Source organism: Xenopus tropicalis, chromosome 1 (genome assembly GCF_000004195.4).
Source record: "Xenopus tropicalis strain Nigerian chromosome 1, UCB_Xtro_10.0, whole genome shotgun sequence".
NCBI lineage: Eukaryota > Metazoa > Chordata > Amphibia > Anura > Pipidae > Xenopus > Xenopus tropicalis.
This window is the reverse complement of record NC_030677.2, coordinates 120585538-120605670: the sequence shown is the minus strand read 5'-3', so window position 1 is coordinate 120605670 and position 20133 is coordinate 120585538. Positions and strand designations below refer to the sequence as shown.

Sequence of the window (20133 nt, the reverse complement as noted above, 5' to 3'; positions counted from 1 at the left end):
GGAGCACCACTAACTACAGTTTTGTAGTGTGAGTTTGCTTTTGGACTTTGCTTTCATATTAAAACCTAATTTACTTTCCTTGAGGACTTCTCTGCTTTTTTTGTCCTCCCAACATTTATAAATAGCACCCATTGTTCTTTCTGTCTTCTAAGCTTCTCTCATTAGCCTTTTCTTTTTGTGAGATTACTAAACACATCCCAATGGTAATTCACTCTAGAATATTCCTTGTTTTCATGTTCTCAAACACCCCTTACTAATGTTGACTACCTGTTCAGTAGAAACACTGCTCTCCATGTTCTCAGGTAATTCCCACTTTTCAATACAAGCTTTTGTCATTCATTGTCAAGCATTGTGTGCATTCCTTGTTTAAGTAAACTTTAAACAGATGGGTATAAATTGTATTTTCCTTTTTTTCCTTACTACCTCACACTGCCACCTACTTTTACCAAGCTGACATACTTTACCAGCAACTCCACTCTGGTTGCAGTAGTCGTTTTAGTGATAGACATTCAGCCCTAAAAATCCAAAGCTTTTCTCCACTCTGAATTTGTAAACATCACAACTTATTCACCTAACCACACCTTGCACTCTATCCTTGATGTAGTCGTTAAACTTCTCTCGGCACCTCTCCACACGCACGCCTTCAAGAGTTCTCTAGAACTGTACAGAGTCTCTGGAATAGCTTTTCACATTCCATCAGTCTTTAGCAATACTTTCTGAACACACCCCTTTGGGGAAGCTTGCCCTCATTCTTTTTATCTTTCAGAATAGGCACTTGTTTGTCTGCGCACCATTATTAATCTACATATTAAATCACTTTTCCAGATTTACAGAGAAAAATATTTTCAATTTAGCAACTCACTTACAAGAGTATTTTATATCTTTTAAATGACAAATTAAACAATGTTTATGTTTAATTTCTGGTTTAATAAAGTATAAAATAATGAAAAAAAACTAAGGCAACTGGACCTAGACAGCTAGCACAATGTGCAGATTGTGTTACTTTACAGATCAGAGTGGCAGGTTCTTTACGGATTCCAAAATCCATATGGAAACAAAGCTTATACGGGAAGTTGGATATAACCAAAATCACTGGGGGGTGCCAACATGTTAGGTGTTAATTCGGCTTTTCCCAGTGATTTGTACCTTCTCCTTTAAACCCTATCTTTAATTACAAACAGTACAAAGAGAACATATCAGATGTTATCAGATCAAATTGTTTTCTGAAAAATATATCATTTTGAATCTGATGCCAGCAACACGTTTAAAAATATTGTTTCCGACTGTGTTGCATCACCCATTCTTTTAACACCACTAACCATTTGGGAACCGAGTAGACCAATTACTGTAGTTTTGAAAGTGAAATGTTCTCCTATTCTTTCCTTTGTTGTATTTTTCCTTTTATAATGTGCAAAATGTTTTCAATGGGCAACAGGTCTAAAATTCAGGATTAATGGTGCCCTTCCCAATGTGCAAGTTAACCACGCCATGTACACTAATGCACCTCTATACCATCACAGGTGCTGGGTTTCAAACTGTCGCAGGATATGTTATCCGTGATTTCCAAAGAGAATTTAAATTACTGATTTGTCAGACCACCAGATAGTTTTCCACTTAGATGCGCTTGGGCCCAGAGAATGTGGGTGTGTTTATGGATCATGTATATATTGTTTCTTCTTTGCACTGTAGAGTTTTTACTTGCATTTGTGGATGCAGTGACCAAATGTGTTCAAAGACAACAGTTTTGGGAAGTATGTCTGTTTTAAATACAGTGCCAACTAAGGACCTGAAGATCAAGGCAATCCAATATTGGCATCTGGCCTATCCCTTGGGTACAGAAATCTATCTAGATTCTCCGACTCTTTTAATGATATTATGTACTGCAGATGATGAAATTCCCACATTCTTTGCAATTTTATGTTGAGAAGAGTTATTCTTAAGTAGCTGCAACATTTGTCCAGTGTTTTTGCAGTGTTTCACCCCCCCATGCTCTCTTGAGAATCTCTTTTTATACCCAATCATGTGACATTTGTCAATAACTGAGTGTTTTGTTTTTAAAGCGTTTCACAACTTTTCCAGTCTTTTCCAGACTTTTCCTTTGCCTCTGTACTAACTTCATTTAAAACGTGTTACTAACATCACATTCAAAATAAGCATATTTTTTCCAGAAAACAATACCATTTCTTAACATTTGATACAGGGTTTAAATTATTTGAAAATCATTGCATTCTACTTTTGATTTATATTTTACAGTGTCCCAACTTTTTTGGAAACAGGCTTGTATTATTGGAACCTAGAAAACTACAAATATTTTTTCGTAAAGGACTAGACTGAAATGTCAGTGACTGATAGCAACAAAATGATAATACGGTTACATAGAAGAAGCAAAACTGTTATGAGATCAACATCAGCAGAAGATGTGGACTTTCACAAGGAATAGATATGTCCAGTTTTAATTAACAGGTCTTGCAAGAAAAGGATGTGGCTTTCTTGTAGCAAGCTGCTACTGTTAAAACCAATGAAAGTTGGTTTCCTGTAATTTGTGACTTATGATAGTTACAAACTATGAAATGGTAACTATGAGCCGTTACCAATACTTATGGGAAGTCTGCTTAATTGCATTTTATATCATATAAATGTGAAAACTATTTGCATAAACACAAAGCACATGAACAGAATGTTAAAAAAACAAACATTTATAGAACCACTGGACAATCAACATTGAATTTGTATGCATAGGGGTATTTTCCCTTTGAAATTAGCCACCCTCTTGTGTGTTATGGACACTAAAAACAAAACTTGTTTGATGTTCTATTATAACATCTTAAGACATATGAGTTACTGACTCTTACAGTTACCTATGTACTGAACTAAACCAAATTTTCTAAATGTTATGCTTTCAGGACAGGAAAGTAGTAGCCAAAATACAATGTTCAAAAAAGGAGTAACTGAAACAAAAAAGTCACTAAAATAGTTATATCCTTATTAACTTTAACACGCCTGCATTTTGCTGCATTGCAATTCCGTGGCAATAATGTAAATTTGTAGCTACAACTACAAACCAAATATACTTCTCCACCCTTGTTTCACCTATCCTTGTCCATATATTTCCATCAAAGACATAACATATACTTTATTCCAGTGGTTGTCAGACTTATTCAGCTGATGCCCATCTTTGAGGCCAAACCTTTGGCTTAGACTTATAACAATGTTGCAAATATGGAAACACTGCTAAATCAGCCATTCAGTCATAAGTTCAAGCATTCGTCGGACATCAAATGATTATTGTTAATGCAAGATGTTCTAATCAACCTCCAAGAAGGCCATTTAGGAATAGATTTGTGTAAAATGCATATTGCTATGTGCACCCCTTCAACCAACACTCTGTGGCCCTCTAGGGGAGCCAGCCCTAAAGTTTGGGAAACTTTATTCCCTCCAAACCGTTGCCATATATTTTCTATTGCTCAAAATATTGCCATCCGCAGACCCATATATATAGCCCCAACTTTGCAATGAGAATGTAATGTCAGGTTGCTTCTTAGAGAGTATAACCCACACTTATACTGCCAGGACTGCAATTTTTTCCAAAACAAAGTGCAATCCCCAGGACATTGGGTCCTGGAGCTGGACTTATGCATCAGTTGGAATTTTCAGGTTGAGGGTTTAAGTATTGTTTTAAATATCTCTGCAAACTCCCATTCCCTCTTGTAAAAGTTGTGTTGCGTTGCGTTAATGATGTAGCCCCGCCCACGCCCAAAACTTGGCATAATGCACTCTGCTATTCCCAACTGACCTGCAAACTGTAATCAACTTTGAGGGAATTTCAGCAACTACTTGACCTACTTGATCTACATAAAGTGACAAGATTTCTACATCATTACTAGGATGGTGGGAACAGCAGAAATCCCTCAGACAGAGGACTATTGATGTTACAGTACTATTCAGTGACATTCTCCGTTCTAAAATGCCTAGAATAGTTTCCATATCATGATTTGACAGGTGTTTTAACAGGGAACAACTAAATATATGAACCAAGACAAATTTTTAATGCAAACGTTATTTTCAAGATTTCTACATGCTCCTTTGTTTCCAAGTTAAAATGCAAGATAAGACAGAACAGAACATAAGAAGCATTTATAAATATTTTCTCATTTGATCATTATGTAACTGTAACATATAGCTCCTGGATCCTGGTTCAAGTGGATGGAACTGAAACAAACACTTATTCAGTAAAAAGGCACAGATGCACAAGAATAAGGCCTTGCCAAGTAACCTGGAGCAAATAGTTTTATTTTGTTCCAATGATAGCCCCAACAACCTATTCTAGTGAATCTGAGCAATTCATTTTTATTGGTCTACGTATGTTCCAGGGGTGAATACTACTTTTTAAAGAAAAATGGACTGACAACCCTAATTCCAGAAAAATTTGTGCATGGTCACACTTGCCATAAACCTAAATATTTATGGATACAATATTAGAAAAATAGAAAAAGCAGCTCTAGCAGTACTATACAAGTACAGTTCAGAGATGTTTAAAGGAGAACTATATATCAACAAAATTTAGACTAGAAATGCTATACCACATGTTTTAGGCACCATCCAAAGGTCACCACAACCTTCAGCAGTGACTATCTGTGCCTCTTAAGGGCACACCAGTAGTTCCCCATTTTTATGCAGATTCACAGCAACCACTATGGGCTCCAGGCAGTCACCTAATATATTTTCTATGACACATTCTTTGCAAATGTTTAGAGGACTGATAAGCTTACCTTCTCAAAACAGACTATGTCCAGTGTCCACTGACACCCAATAGGTGGCCTAACTGAGAAAACAGTAAGCTGCTCAGACAACTTTGAAGGCATGGATCTTTCCTTTTTTAGGGCTGCTGAACATTTGGGCTAGTACAATAAGTTCAGGATATAAAATAAAGCATTAAAAAAGTATAGATAGAAAAACAATTCTGAAGAGGAATATTTTTTATAAATTGCCATCCATTCATTTTGATGTGCTGCGTTCTGTTCACAGGACATTAAAGGTGATGGCAGCTCTCACTGCATGAATAGGAATATACAGAGGTGGAAATTGTGCATTTTTGTGTATACAAGACTGTTCACTTGGTGGCCTTCAATGAGTAATGGATTCAACCTAGCCATGTGCTCTACAGCCAACTTTGCATGTCTCATATGTAATTTTAAAATAACCCAGCCTGCTAACATTCTATCGGCCTATTTTATAACAAACAAAAAAGTTGGATGGTGCAACAATTAGCACATAAAAGTTTGAAAGAAATAAAGCACAAATCTCAGTTAATGTAAATAGATAATAGGCAACTCCCTAACTTTTAAATGCATTTCACTTTAACAACAGAAGCCTATGGTTTAGCTCTACTGTAAAAACAGGGAAGTTATGAGCAGAATGTCAAGGGAAACTAAAGTGAAAAGGGATAAGGAAGTTTGATACAAATACAGATAAAGGCAGAGGTGAAGAAGAAATAAAATGTTGCTGAAGACTACCATACTTCAACAAGGCTTCCGTTGGTATTTTGCAAGTGTGTGTGCTTTTACAGTAACATCAATTTAAAGACCTTGCTTCCCGACACACCAGTACCCAGTTTCAGTCTAGGTCATTAATAACAATTACAATTTTTTTTTTTTACAGTTCTGTGTTTTTCACAAACCCAATGTTGTGCAACTGGGTGAGCGAACTGTGCAAACCTTGACAACCTTGCAGTTTATCATGGCTACATTTCCTCCACTTGCATTACAGACATGTAAAATAATTTTATATTGGTGTAAAAAAAAAAATATTTAGGAATAATCAATGAGGCCAAATTATGTTATCAAGAAATAAATCAGTGGTTTTTATGTATATTTTTATCAAGCAAGCAGATGTAGACTCCTGGCAAACATATAGACAGTGTTGTCATGTTTCTGTTCTTCAGCTTCTAGGTAGTATTTTCATGGTTGTTCATAGTTGTTCTAATCATCTAATCCATTCAGTTTGCTGCTGGTCATCTGCTTCTTAAACTCCCTCTAATTCTTCCAAGCACAAATGGTTTGTCCAATGTATTGGATCTTCTCATAATATGTTCAAAAGGACCTTTAATCTAGTGGTTCAACTGAAGAATAGATTTCATTTGGTTAAGCCTTTCATGGAATTTCAGATGCTGCTCTAAAAATAATTTTTTGCTAATCAGCTAGGCAGTTTTAGGAACAAAACTGTCCCTAATCTGTTTGAAGGAAAGGAGCAACCAACTTTAAAAACTTTTCGACCAGTCACCCCAGCCTTGGAGTTTATGAGGGCTCTGAATACCAGCATACCAAATAAGGGGTCCAATACTGGAACAGTATTCTGAGGAAATATTAATTATCATAAATATGGACAAAGTCAGTTTTGTCCTTGTATACACCAATGTATTCATATGGTTTGATCTCCCTGTATAAGCAGTTTGGTCATGTATTATGGAAGAGATTTTTTTTTATATTCAGAAGCATTTTGTCAATACAATCACAGATCCTGTCTGAAGTCTGAAGACAAAAGAATATGTTTGACACGATAATTAACAGAGTGGCTAAGGTAAACATATAATAAGGGACCAGTTTACAAAAGATACCCTTTTTTAACAATAAAGATAATTATTAAAAAAAAATGTTAAATATAAATCTGCATACTTTCTTTAAGTCCAAGTCCCAAGTTTGGACTGGGCCCCTGACAAGCTCCATTTATTAGTAGGGGAGTTTGAGATATATCCTAAAGAACACACACATTATACTAAAAGAATACAAATAATTATGGATCTGGTGCATCCTTAATTTATATAAATGTATAATTAAATGGTAACATGAATTCCTATGGATAGAAACAATACTCAGTGGGTAACACTAAATATAAACTAAAAAAAATAGGCATATCTAATAACAATCCAGTTTACTCTTGAACTTCTACTGTCCGTGTTTGTTACAGGAAGCATATGGCAATATCGGAAATACAGCCATTAGCCAAATAACAGGAAATAGCTTTATGGAGCATATCTTTCAAAAGCTTGAGTTTGAGTTTAATGAACTACTCCTCAGAATATGTCCTACAATGAAGTTGGAAGGTCCAGCAATCATGCAGCAGAGAGACATGGCATTCAGAAATATGATGCAAATGCATTAGAATACTAAAGCCTAGAGGAAGTCTAGCAACAAACATAGAATATATACATATATATATATATATATATATATATATATATATATATGTATATATTCTATATATATATATATATATATATATATATATATATATTTATTTGTGTGTGTGTGTTTTCTTTCTCTAAAGACGCTACTTGCTAAGCCTGCAGCCAATGGCTTACTGCAGGTCAGTCACCAACACCTAATCCCTACACAGGACTCCTATTATGTTAACAAATCCCTTACAAAACACCAGGAGTGACTGTGACCTGTCACTATGGCATTGTCAGTCAAAAAAAGTACATCTCCCTGGGCTTTTTTATTGCCTATATAGAGAGAAACCACACCTTCTATGCTTGGAAAGGTATTTCCCTGTACCCACTGTTTTAATTTTTATCTCAAGAAAAGTCAGTGAATCAGCTTTCAAAAATTGGTTTGCAAATAACTGCCTTGTTTCAATTACTATTTTCTTTCTTTTCACAGTTTTGAACAAGTAAATATTACTATATTCATAGTACAGGTATTGGACCCCTTATTCAGAAACCCATTATACAGAAAGTTCGGAATTACGGAAAGGCCATCTGCCATAGACTCCATTTTAATCAAATAATTTACATTTTTAAAATGAGGTTCCTTTTTCTCTGTAATATTAAAATAGTACCTTGTACTTGATCTCAACTAAGACATAATAAATCCTTATTGGAGGCAAAACAATCCCAGAGGGTTTAATTATTGTTTAAATAAGCTTAAGCCCTTATCCAGAAAACCACAGGTCCCAAGCATTCTGGATAACAGGTCCCATACCTGTATATTCATTCCTTATATTGTCCTACCTAAAGAGCATAAGGACCTAATTGTAGGCACAACCCATAGTTTAACAATCCTTGCTAAGAGGTTAAAAATACTTCCATCCCATCTGAAAACAGCAGATGGATTTTAAACACATTAGTTCTGAAAAACTCGTACACAGGTCCAACATTTTGAATTTTGGAAAAGTGGATTTGGACAATATATATCCAGAAGTTGCAGTTCTGCATTAAAAAAAACTAAATAACTGGAATTTCCAGAAGTCTAAAATAACTACAAGAATGAGAAAAAAATGGCTTGGATAATTTTTCTACCAGTTATATTATTATGAATAAGGCCCCTGACTACATCATCTTTGCAAATGCAAATTAGATTCTTTTTCATTCAAAGCCTGTTGATTTAATTGTAAGGGACTGGCCAGATGTACAATTAACTAGCTACCTGAATGCACAGCCAGTTTGAGATTTCTGATTTAGGTTATTATAACTGCAGACATTTGCCAAACAACTCAATCTGCATGCTTTTAGAAAAGTGTATTTAAGCACGAGAAGATCCTTGTGAAATTTCTGTTTTGGAGGAGGAGTCAGGTGTTTGGGTGTACTGGTGAATCCTGTACTTGAAAATACCATGTAGATACTATTCTTTCAACAAAGCCTCTTATTTCTTTAAGAACCTGAGCACAGATCTAAAGGAATATTCTGAATTCTTCCTCTATAGCTGGTAATTACTAGACTTGCCTATCTGTTCCTTAATCCCTGAAAAAAAGAAAAGGAGCTGATTTGAAACATATATAGTTTATTACATACTGAACCAGCAAAATAAATAAAACAAAGAGAAGATTCCCCAAATTTAAGGTAAAATAAGAACTGTAATAAACTTCACAATAGTTTCCAGCTCTGGCATGAAATGGCTGCTTTTCTCCTAGCTGCCAGTTCCTAAGCTTCATGTTGACATTACACATCCTGCATTGTAGATCCACCCCCATGCTGTAACTTGCCCAACAGAATTATCTCCTGCGTCACAGCAGTTCTAGGACAACTGCTTACACTGCAGATCTGGAGACTTCATTTCAATGCTCTGTGCATGCTGCAGCTGAAAGGCTTGCCAAGTGTTCTCTAAAGATTTATTGCACATTTAATAGTAAAACCATCACAATGTTGTTATACTAACAAGATAGCACCAGACTGGTGGAAATTAAAGTCAGTTTTACCACACAAAATAAGGTTAAGCATTACTTCTGCACTCAGCTGAGACTGAATTACAGGTCCTGCTTAAGATTACATCTTCGTATGTAAAAGAACATTAATTTTCCTTTGTTGCAGTGTTAAAGAGTCATACACTAAATGAAAGCCTTCAGGTGCTAGGTTATGGTTCAAACATAACAGCATCCTGCATAGAATCCACCACATAATATTTGCATTCAAGTTTAAGGCTTTAAGTATATTTTTGTATATGTAAGAGAGAGTCAGTGGTGTAGCTGAAAATAATCACATTCAAAATAAACAAATAGGAATGAGTGATAAAAAAATAAAGTGACCATCTGAAAATATCTTTTACCAAGAGCTATAGGATGGCAGACCATTTTTTTTCTCAAAGGAATACTGTCATGGCAAAACATGTTTTTTTTAAAAACACATCAGCTTCTCCAGCAGAATCCTGCAATCATTTTTTTTTTTTTTTTTTTTTAAAGCACATACAGATTTTTTAAATTTAATTTTAATATTTCACATGGGGCTTGACAAATTCTTCATTTCCCAGGGTGCCACAGCCATGTGATTTGTGCTCTGATAAACTTCAGTCACTCTTTACTGCTGTGTAGCAAGTTGGCGTGATATCTCCTCCCTTTTCCCCCCAGCAGTTGATCAGCAGAACAAAAGGAAGGTAGCAAGATAGCAGCTTCGTGACACCTGTATTGCTAAAAGTGGTAGATACCGGAATAACACTCAATAATAAAAAATCCAAGTCTGGCTCATGACTTCTCCAGTTACATGGAGTAGGAGAACCAATAGATTATCTAAAAACAGTTCTAATGTGAAGCACTGGCTCTATCTGAAAGCTCAGACTCAGGCACAAAGCACTAAGATCGCTGCCTACACTCCAATATTACAACTAAAAAAAAAAAAAACACATTTGTTGATTCAAGAATAACATTTTAAATAGTAGAGTAAATTATCTGCAATGTTAACAGTGTAATTTAGAAATAAAAAGTATACCATAAAAATCATTACAGAATCCCTTTAAAAATAAATTCCCACTATGTTTTGAACAAAGATCATTTTCAGAATAATTATTCACAATTATAGCCCTACAAACACAAATAAAGCATATATATTATATATCAGGAGAGAGCCGGCACTCACGTCAATCAGGTCACAATAGCCTGGGTGCAGGCCCAGGTGAAGAATTAGATACCGCAGCGAAGAGATCCGCACTCACAGGACTTATAGAATTAATATGGTGTTTATTGAGAAGACTAACGTTTTGGCTATATCACTAGCCTTTTTCAAAGTGACAAGTGCTTCAGAATCTCCTGTATATAGTAGCTATATGCCGTATTTTATGTGTATATATTCCCTTTTATTTTAACTTTTTTGCAAATTCTTTTGTTTATTCACAACTTTGGTGTTTTTCCCCAATGATTGACGTGTGTTGATGATGTCGTTCCCCACTTTTCCCACCACTGAATGTTAATTAGACACTGGTTTTGCTGTGTGAGTCACTTTGAAAAAGGCTAGTGATATAGCCGAAACGTTAGTCTTCTCAATAAGCACCATATTAATTCTATAAGTCCTGTGAGTGCGGATCTCTTCTCTGCTGTATAATTATATATATATATATATATATATATATATATATATATATATATATATATATCCAAAAAAGACCAGCAACACAATCGCCTGATAAATCATGCTTAGCGATGTCATTGCTGTCATCAGTAACGTCAATTGTATCATGTCTTACAGAAATAAAAGTAGTACAGCTATGGGACCCATTATCCAGAATGCTCAGGACCTAAGGTTTTTGGAATAAGGGATCTTTCCATAATTTGGATCAGCATACCTGAAGTATACTAAAATTTAATTAACAAATAAACATTAAAAAAGTTTTAATAACCATTAAAAAAAACACCAAATATGATTGTTTTGCTTCCAATAATTGACATAGAACAAGGTACTTTTCTATTATTACAGAGAAAGTACCTGTATTAGACTGAAAAAAAAAAAAAAAACATGGATAAAAATACACATGGTGGAGTTCTATAACCTGTATAAAAGTACTATGCCTACAGCCCAAAGATTTATAAAGGTGCCTATTATTTTACAACAGTAAAAAATAGATTATTCCTATATAATAGCCCAGTACATAAACATGTACATAAACATGTATTTTTGAAAGGAGTTAAGGGTTTAACCCTTGTGTGCCACAAGATACACAAAGAGTATCTTGAGGGCTATAAATAGCAGCTCCTTAAACAAACCATATTAACAATTTCAATTGCTTGGATCAACAATAAGCTGGTTCGTGCAAAATTAGTCCCTATCAGAACATATAATGAGACACTAGCCAACCTGAAGTAAGACCACATCTCTCTCTATAACCTGCAGAAAAGGGACACAGTCAAGTTGAATGGATGGCCATGGCCAAAGCAATGGAAAATGTTGCCTCTTAAACATGATCTGTTGCTTTAAACCAGAGTGGCAGAAAGTTTTAGCTTCAACTTCCAAAGTATCAATGACAGAGCTGGTCTCACAAACTATGAAAAGAAATCCCATGTTGCTTCTTCGATTTCTTCTGTATTGCAAGACCTGCTTTTCTGTTTTCAAATACCAAGTATGTTGCTTTTCCACCTAAATATAAATAAGAACTATTTTATATAAGATGTTATTGCAATAGATTTAGCCTAAACATGTGTAAAGGTCATCAAATCCTGTTTGCAAAATGTTTTATGGACTGAGTTACAGTACATTATTGTCGTTGTTAGCCGTAGAGAAGTACTGAACAGTTTAAAGCTGCATTTCAAATTAGGTAAAACGACGGGTGGCATATGCCTAAAATTGCTGAGTGTGCCAAAGCTCTTAGGCTGTTTCGAATGTTTAGGGACCACCCCAGTTGTGGAATTATAAAGGGACCAACTGATAGATGTTTTTATACTTAATGGGGCAGTATTTAAGCTTGTTCAACATGTGAATAGCTTTTGTTCTGAACAAACTTTTTGCATTTTTTAACCACAAAAAAACCTGTTTTTTGTTACTAAAATAAATACTAGTATACAACCCCCTGCTTTCTTGGTTTGTTTTAACTGTTTTCTTAGCAAAGTTACAACATGAAGAAGCTTAAGTTTCCCAAGTTGCCGTTTAACGGGGGTATACAGCCATTTTGAAGTGAAGTTAGTAAGCAGCACTTACTTATAAGACTGCTAAAATTGGGCAGAGCAAAGTGATACACTGAAGGGTATAAATAGGACAGCTTAAAAGGAGGTAACAAATTCTGGTGTAAGAATCTCACCCAGGCCTCACCTACATGAAACATCCATCTATGCAAGAATCACAGGAATACTTGGTTTAAATGTTAAAAACAATGAGCAAGCATTGTTACAGATAGGAGAAGTTCTATTCTACAATCTACATCACATTTATTTTAGAGGTAACCTGATGAGATAGGCACATGATGAGATAATCTCTCTCCAAAACACTGTAGTAAATATATTGCACAAGCTAAAATAGATAAGCAAGTTCCATAAATATCTAAAACTATATATTTTGTTACAAGACACACTCCAATAATTATATATTATTGGATAAAAAAAAAATTCCGCAAGACAGGTGTGCAGGCCCTTGTTCAAATGCTTGTCAAGAGACTCTCACCTGAAAATGTGCATGTGGCCTATTGGTAACTTAGGTGCTATAAAAGAGTACTTTTTTATAGCACCTCATTAAAACTAAAGTTAGTGGAGTCATTGATATAAAACAATGAAAAATCCCTCTAATCTAAGAGCCCATCATTTATTTATTAGATATTTACTTTGCAAGAAAATCTGAGAAAATAATTTGTCCACATTAAAAAAAAAAAAAAGAAATTCACTCCTGTATATTTTCATACACCATTTTCATGCTTGTATGAAAAGTCAGCAACACTGCTAAAACCATTAAATTCAACCCAGAACTATGTACACATTCACCATCTACTCTGCAGTGGAACTACAGAGCCATGTCTACCTTCGGTGCATTATCTAAAGTTATGCCAGCAAATAATTTTTAGTAAACACTAAAGCTATTGCATAAAAAAGGTAATTATTCCTTTTTCAGCCTTATTCAGTACAGCAAATTTACCCCTTGGCTACTCTGAAGTCTGATGCAATACAGTGACCTAGCCCAGGACACAACATGTCTATTACCCTAAAATACCAGTGTTTAAACAATCCTTCAGGTGACTAGATTGCAATGCCAAGTGGAGAAGTACATTCTTTATTTATTTTCACTGCCAAATATACTGTTTCTTCTTCATCTAAAAGAATGTACCATTGATACTGTAAAAAGAGCAGTCATTCTTCGGTCCTCTAAGAAAAGGTGGGTATACATGCACAGATACAGTCATCAAATACAAGGTTTTATAGAACAATCTGTGTTGAGAAAATGATATATTATCGTACCATGTAGGTTAGTGGTTTTTGCATTCGGACAGGTTGGAATATTTAGACTGTTCGTTTGTGTGTTTTAATGCACACACAAGTAGTGCTATATAAGGAAAAAAAATATACATTCATACAAGTGTTCAACAGTAAGATCCTGCTGCTTTTGTTCGCAAGATCCATCTGATGAGTAATCTTTTCTACAAACAATTATATTTGCAAGACAGCAATCTTCATGTCAATAAATCATCCTTCTATATACCAAGCAATATTATGACCATTTATCTGACACAGCATATGATAATGTTTTAGCATTTATGGTCAACTTAAAGTGCAGTATACTTACCTGTTTAACACATAGGGCCTGTTTTGGAGGTATTTTATGCCTAAGATTTTAAGGTTTTTTTGCAATGTGTTAACAGAAACAAAGTAGTACCCCCTGTATAGTATAATTCTGCTTATCAGTAAGGCAAAAAAAGTCACATGAAAGGTGAAATGGTGAGGTTCGTTCATACAGAGCTTATTTATAAATGGCCTATTATCTCTAAACAAACTCAGCTAATTATAGGGGAAAGTTAAGCTGGCCATACACGTGGCGATCTCACGATGTTTCGTACGACCGTCGGTCGCACGAAACATCGTCAGATCCGCCACACACCATTCAGGGATGAATCGGCAGGTAAGGAGGTAGAAACAATAGGATTTCTACCTCCTTCTGCCGATTCAGCTCTGAAGGGAGAATTTTGGTCAGGCGCCTTCTATGGCGCCCGATCAAAATTTTCTAACTTGGCCGATCGGCGAGCCGACCGATTTCAGCAGCTTCCTGCGATATCGGTCGGCTCGCTGACATGCCATACACGCACCGATTATCGTACGAAACGAGGTTTCGTACGATAATATCGGTGCGTGTATGGCCACCTTTATAGTATGAAAGTACAACTAACGCCTTAATAATATAAAATAAATATGCATTTTTAAATTAAAAGAATATGTAGAATATATTCCCAAAGAGCCCTGGTATGGAGAATGTATATAAAATATCAGCTTTAGGTGAACTTAAATGCCTCCTGAAGCTGGAATAGTAGTGGCATTTTACATAAATTTACTGTAGTCCTTAATCACTGCAGAACTGTAAATCCAACTTCACACTAAAAGAAGGTTGTGCTTAAATTATATAATTTATCTTCCAACATAATATTGGTTTTAACAGAGTTAACATCTAATAAAAGGTTTGTGTACTGACAGCTCTTTAGGTAATATCTATACCAACAGCAACAATACCAAGACATATTCACCGCTGAACCTACTTTTGTAAACCAGTGGTTTCCCTTTATTTTAATGAAAAATAAGATAAAAGTAACTTCACTCTTCTCTTAAATTAGAAAATGAAGTATGCTATTTCCAGATGTCGGAGTACAGATCACTGGTCAAAATTCTGTCCCATAAAAAAAAAAAATATTATCAAAAAGTAGGCAAATGTAAAGATATAACTTGATTGTTATTCTTACCGGATTATCTTTAATACTGACTGACTCACTTTAATCGTCTTTGCGAAGTTAAGTGCTGTGAAATTAGTTATTTCATGACAACAAAGTAAAAGCTCTTATAGTTAGCTCTCTACCATCAACAACCAAGAAACTGCTAAAGAATTGGAAACTTCTAGATGTTGCAGGACAATGTTAATCATCTCTACATCTAGCTGGGGTGAAATAGAATCTGTGAGTTGTAGTTCTGTAGCATCTGGACCACAGCAGCTTGCTTCACCATATTGTTCTAAAAATTGGTTAATATGCGTACCTTGAAAATTTCTTGTTTATTCTACTTCTTTGATCATATAGCCCTGACATATTCAGTAGCCTCTGCATCTAAGGTAAAGAAGAACTAACCCTTCTGAATCAGCAGAAGAGTAGAAGGGAGCTACCAGGGGAAACTTTGGAGGCACAGATCAGTAGTCGCCTTGGGCTGGCACAGAATCTCAAAACATAATGTGCTTAGTTTCTTGCCTAAAACAGGTACATATGCATTAGAGTAATTAAAAGAAGAAAATAATTCCAAGGTAACATGTATATTATATACACATACAATATATAATATCAAACAATATGGGTGACAGTTAAAGAACAGACTACAGACTGAAGGAGTAACATCCATGAATTCTAAAGAAAAAACGTGCCACAGTCACGGAATAACAGTCTTTCTGTAATTCAGTAGGACATAGGTGGTATGGCAAACTGTGCTGTTCTTTGCTATCATTTATACCACTATTGTGCACTTCCCCTCAAGCTTCCATACCAGTATCTTTCCGAGTACAAGATTGCCAATAATAAGCACAGTCAGTGACATATTCTCACATAAGGGTATCTTTAATAAGTGTTCTGGACATTGTGTGTCTGTTTATTGGCCCCAAGCTAATAACGAAAGACCCTTTACTTGAAACAACAAGTCTATCAGATCAGTAGTAGCAGAACGATATGTTTCAGAAGAACAGCACTTTATGTGGTCATTAAGGGCAACTACTACTGGTGAGTACAAATATGGGCCCTGTTATCCAGAATGTTTTTTTTCCGTATTTGGATCACCATATCTTAAGCCAACATTTTCCAAAGCTACTGGTAAAATAGATCAATAGGTCTCTGTGACCCTGAAAACAGTAAAGGGCAAGCTCTGAAGAAATACATCACACCACCACTGACAATCTACCAGGTTAATTAAAAGTAGCAACTAAATGATGAAAGAGTGCAGCTAGCAATAAATTAATGTGACAAACAACCAGTGGGACCAATGTCCAGTAAAAAAAACATACCGAGTTAAAAAAAGCAAGACAAGAGCTGTTGAGAAGAGCCATGTATGTAAGAGTCCCTCTAAGGGTTGTCTTTAAAGCAATAACACAAAGAGCAAAAATTAGATGCCTAGTAAGGAAGTCCTTCAGTGTGTGCTATTGCTTTATATCAAAAACTGTTTATAACAGTTACAAACTCTTTAAAAGGGTAATCAAAATTAAAAAAAAAAAGAGGCCTTGGCCTGGGTAATAGTTTGCTCCTGTATCTGAGTGGAGCACACCCTATCACCAGCTACAGGTTGGGTGCTTGAGTTTTGTGTAGACAGAGCGCTCTGCTCCATGTCTGGTTTACCCTCCCACTGTAACTTTAAGCCTAATTTTTAAGCCATAATTTGCTTTTATTTAATTTCAGGTGTTCACCACCCTTACAGCGTGTTATATATATATATATGCACATAGGCATGGCCAACAAACAATAACTGGTATTAGATCAATATTAAATTTGATGGATTTGTTAACAATAGCTACAATTGACAATGGCTTAGTATTAGGGATGTGCGTGTTGACCCAAAACTAATTTGAGCAAATATTGTGGGGAAGTATGCTCCAAAAAAAATCCCTGTCTTGGAACCAGAGCTGCAGGCAGAAGTAACAAATGAAGAAGGTTGGGTGTAGGTGCTATAATGGCAACATTTTATGGGTTGGGTCCTACAATGGCAACATTTTGTGGGATGGGTGTAGGTTAAGGTTTTGAAGGTTAGGGTTGGGTGTGAATTGAGTTTTTTCTGACCCACCCATCACTATTGAGTATTACCACATACAACTGTAGATGAAGAGGAGAGTGTCCACCTGAAATTTACTATGCTATCAAATTCATGTTACATTGAATTCCACTATCTGCATTTCTATAACATACTTGTGTTGCTAAAGCAATGTTCATATCACTATACCTTGGATCAAGTTTTCAAGGGGCATTCTGGATAATTTAACATTTTATGCACAATCATCAGGTTCTGAGATCAACCGAGGATAAAAATATGCCCATATTTATATATATTACCTGGGCATACATCATATTTCTTGCTCACTGTACACATATACCAATACCCTCAACTTCAACATCATTAACAACTCATTAAGGCTTTTAAACATCACATTTAGTACAGATAATTGATCATAATATGAGAAGTTTGATGATGACCACCAAAAAGAATCTTAATACATGCTGAAAAAATAAGCTGCTGACTTCCAAAATATTCCTACACAATCTTCTGGCTACGTGTTACACAACATGAAAAATAAATTCTATTGAGAAGTAATGTTTTATGCAAGCCACTAGGATGATAAAGATCCATGATACTGTTGTTTGTCACCACCTCATTTTGTCTACTTCAGATCCTGCTCTCCTCCATTTTCTGGTGGAGCTACAGCATGACATGGCTTACCTGACTCAGATAACAGCATTCTGCAACAACTACTGTAGCCACTTCCTCTTAAAACATGAAATCAGTCTACTGAAACCACACAGAGAAGAAAAAAAGCTGAAGGAAACCCCCAGCTTGAAGGCTCTTCTCATAAAAAGACATGAAATACACTTCTGTTGTCTAGCCTTATGCTGCTGTTGAGCTGAGTACAGTAAGCTACAATGAAGAGAGGAATGTTACCAGAGAAAGCTTGGCTAGGGTGTATGCTAGAGAAGCTTTGTGCTTTGGAGTCTGGACACAAACCAACCCAGACAGCCTGAAAATGGAGGACAGGGAGATAATGACAGCCAATGAGATCAAAGGGCAGAGCAGGGACTTCTTTGGACTCTGAGCATGTGGGCATGTTCTTTCTGAGGCCAAATGAAAGCGGGCAGGAAGTGTTATTGGCTACATTTATGATTCTAAATTCAGTTAAAACCACAGGGAATAGAATTTGTTCTCCTCCTCCAGGCGAACCCTACAGAAATACCAGCCTGGAGCTAAGCGACAACCTCCCCCTCCTCCTATCCCTCCCTCCTAGACAAGAGATTCCGACCCAGAATTCAACCTTCCATGTCATCTCAGCTCAAGAGGGAGGGGGGGGGGGTGACAGGAGACCTCTAGAACTGGGGAGGAAGGGGGTTGGTTACAAACTGATAGAAAGAGGTCACCCTATTGCTTGGGTCGTGCAGCCACCAAGCTCAGTAATGTTGTAATTCCTCCCCCTGTGCGGGTATTGGTCTCTCCCCAGCTTCTGATCAAACTCTCCACAAGCAAGTGCATGCAAACATTGCCAGTCGCTTCCCCCCCCCCCTCTTTTTTTATAATTTATTTAATCCTCCGGTTCCTTTTAATCTCCACCACTTGGGGGTGTTTGGGCTGACGAAGGGGGTCAATTAATGGATTCATTAATTAGCCGCCCTTCTCCTCCTCCTACTACCATATCCACCACCACCACCTCCTTTCTTCTCCAGACAGCAAAACGCTCATGAGAGTCTTCCCACCCCTTCACTCAACAGTAATAATTGACCCCGGTAACGCAAACCATAGGACTTTTCGCAGCCAGCGAAGACATTAAACCCAGAGATATTAAAACAACGAGTGAACAATGGCCATTAGCGTAGGAGAGTCCAATGCGAGAACTTACAGACTAGTGCCCGGGACGCTGCAGCTCCAGCCTCTTCCTTGTCCTGCTCCTTGTCCCCTTCCAATCTCTATGTACTCGCTAGGGTTTAGCGTGCCGTCGCCTTGTGGTAACGCGCAGTGGAGATGGTGCCTTTTCTGTCTCAAGTTGTTTGTTGACTCTCGTGCTCTTGCCAGGTCTCAGCAATGGAGGATCGCCATCTTCCCTGCTTTTTTTTCTCCTCCTCTTTCTCCTTCACTGGCTGCTGCTGCTGCTCTGCAGCTGCAGATGACCTGAAAGATCCGTCTCTCTCTCTCTCTCTCACTGAGTATGTGTGTGTGTCTCTCCCTCTCTGAATAATGAGCAACCAGAAGGGAGAGGGAGAGAGCGAGAGAGGACAATCTCCTACCACACAGAACGCGAGAGCACCAGGGGGTGCGCGAAGCCTTTCTATCTGCAGCAACGTGCAGCCATACAATGGAAGCCCATATGCTCCAGGAGACACCACACAAAGCCTCAGCAGCCCTGGGCAACCAGGAGAAGCGTGGGCCGAGGTCTAACTAGTGGTGGGCAAGGTGATAAGGCTAAAGTGCCCAAAGTTTAAGGCTGAGGCACGCAACCTGACCCCTCTTTAACAATAACAGGAGGTGGAGCAAGTGAAGGAAGAGCTTCTTGTGGAAAGTTGTTGCCTTCACAATCCAATGGTCATATGTTCTGAGAGAACCTCGTGTCACAGCCGTTCAGCGAGGTTCCTCCATGATTTGCACAAAATGAAGCTTGCTAAGTTCTACTGATTACTTTAAATCATTTTGCACTGTCCACACAGCTTTTCCACAACACACACCTCCCGCTGGTCGTTGCAAGAGCAGACACTAACCCACATTTACTAGAAGCATTTTTTTTTTTTACCCCAATGCTTTCTGGGGTTTTTTGTTACTTAAAATGGCTTTTCACAGAATCTGATAAGTATTTTGAAGTCTTCTCCTGAGAAATAATCTGGTTATATAGAAGAGCTATTTTGCAAATAGCTGCAGAGGCAAGCAAGAAGTACAAGATGACTCATTCCTAACAAGATGTTTACATTCTTTCAAAATAATAAAAATAACAGTATTTCTAGCCATTCTTTATATTCATTAAAGGATGACAGTCATATT

The 20133-nt window shown here is 36.7% G+C and overlaps 1 protein-coding gene across 1 annotated transcript in view; it reads right to left on the bottom strand.

Moving 5' to 3' along the window:
• The window catches only part of znf462 (zinc finger protein 462), a 51290-nt gene extending 31412 nt beyond the window's left edge, over positions 1–19878 (bottom strand). The window contains exon 1 of the mRNA XM_002933988.5: positions 19004–19878. The gene's annotated coding sequence lies outside the window, so the exon portion shown is untranslated. The remainder of the gene's footprint in view (positions 1–19003) is intronic.
• Positions 19879–20133: the final 255 nt, after the last annotated feature.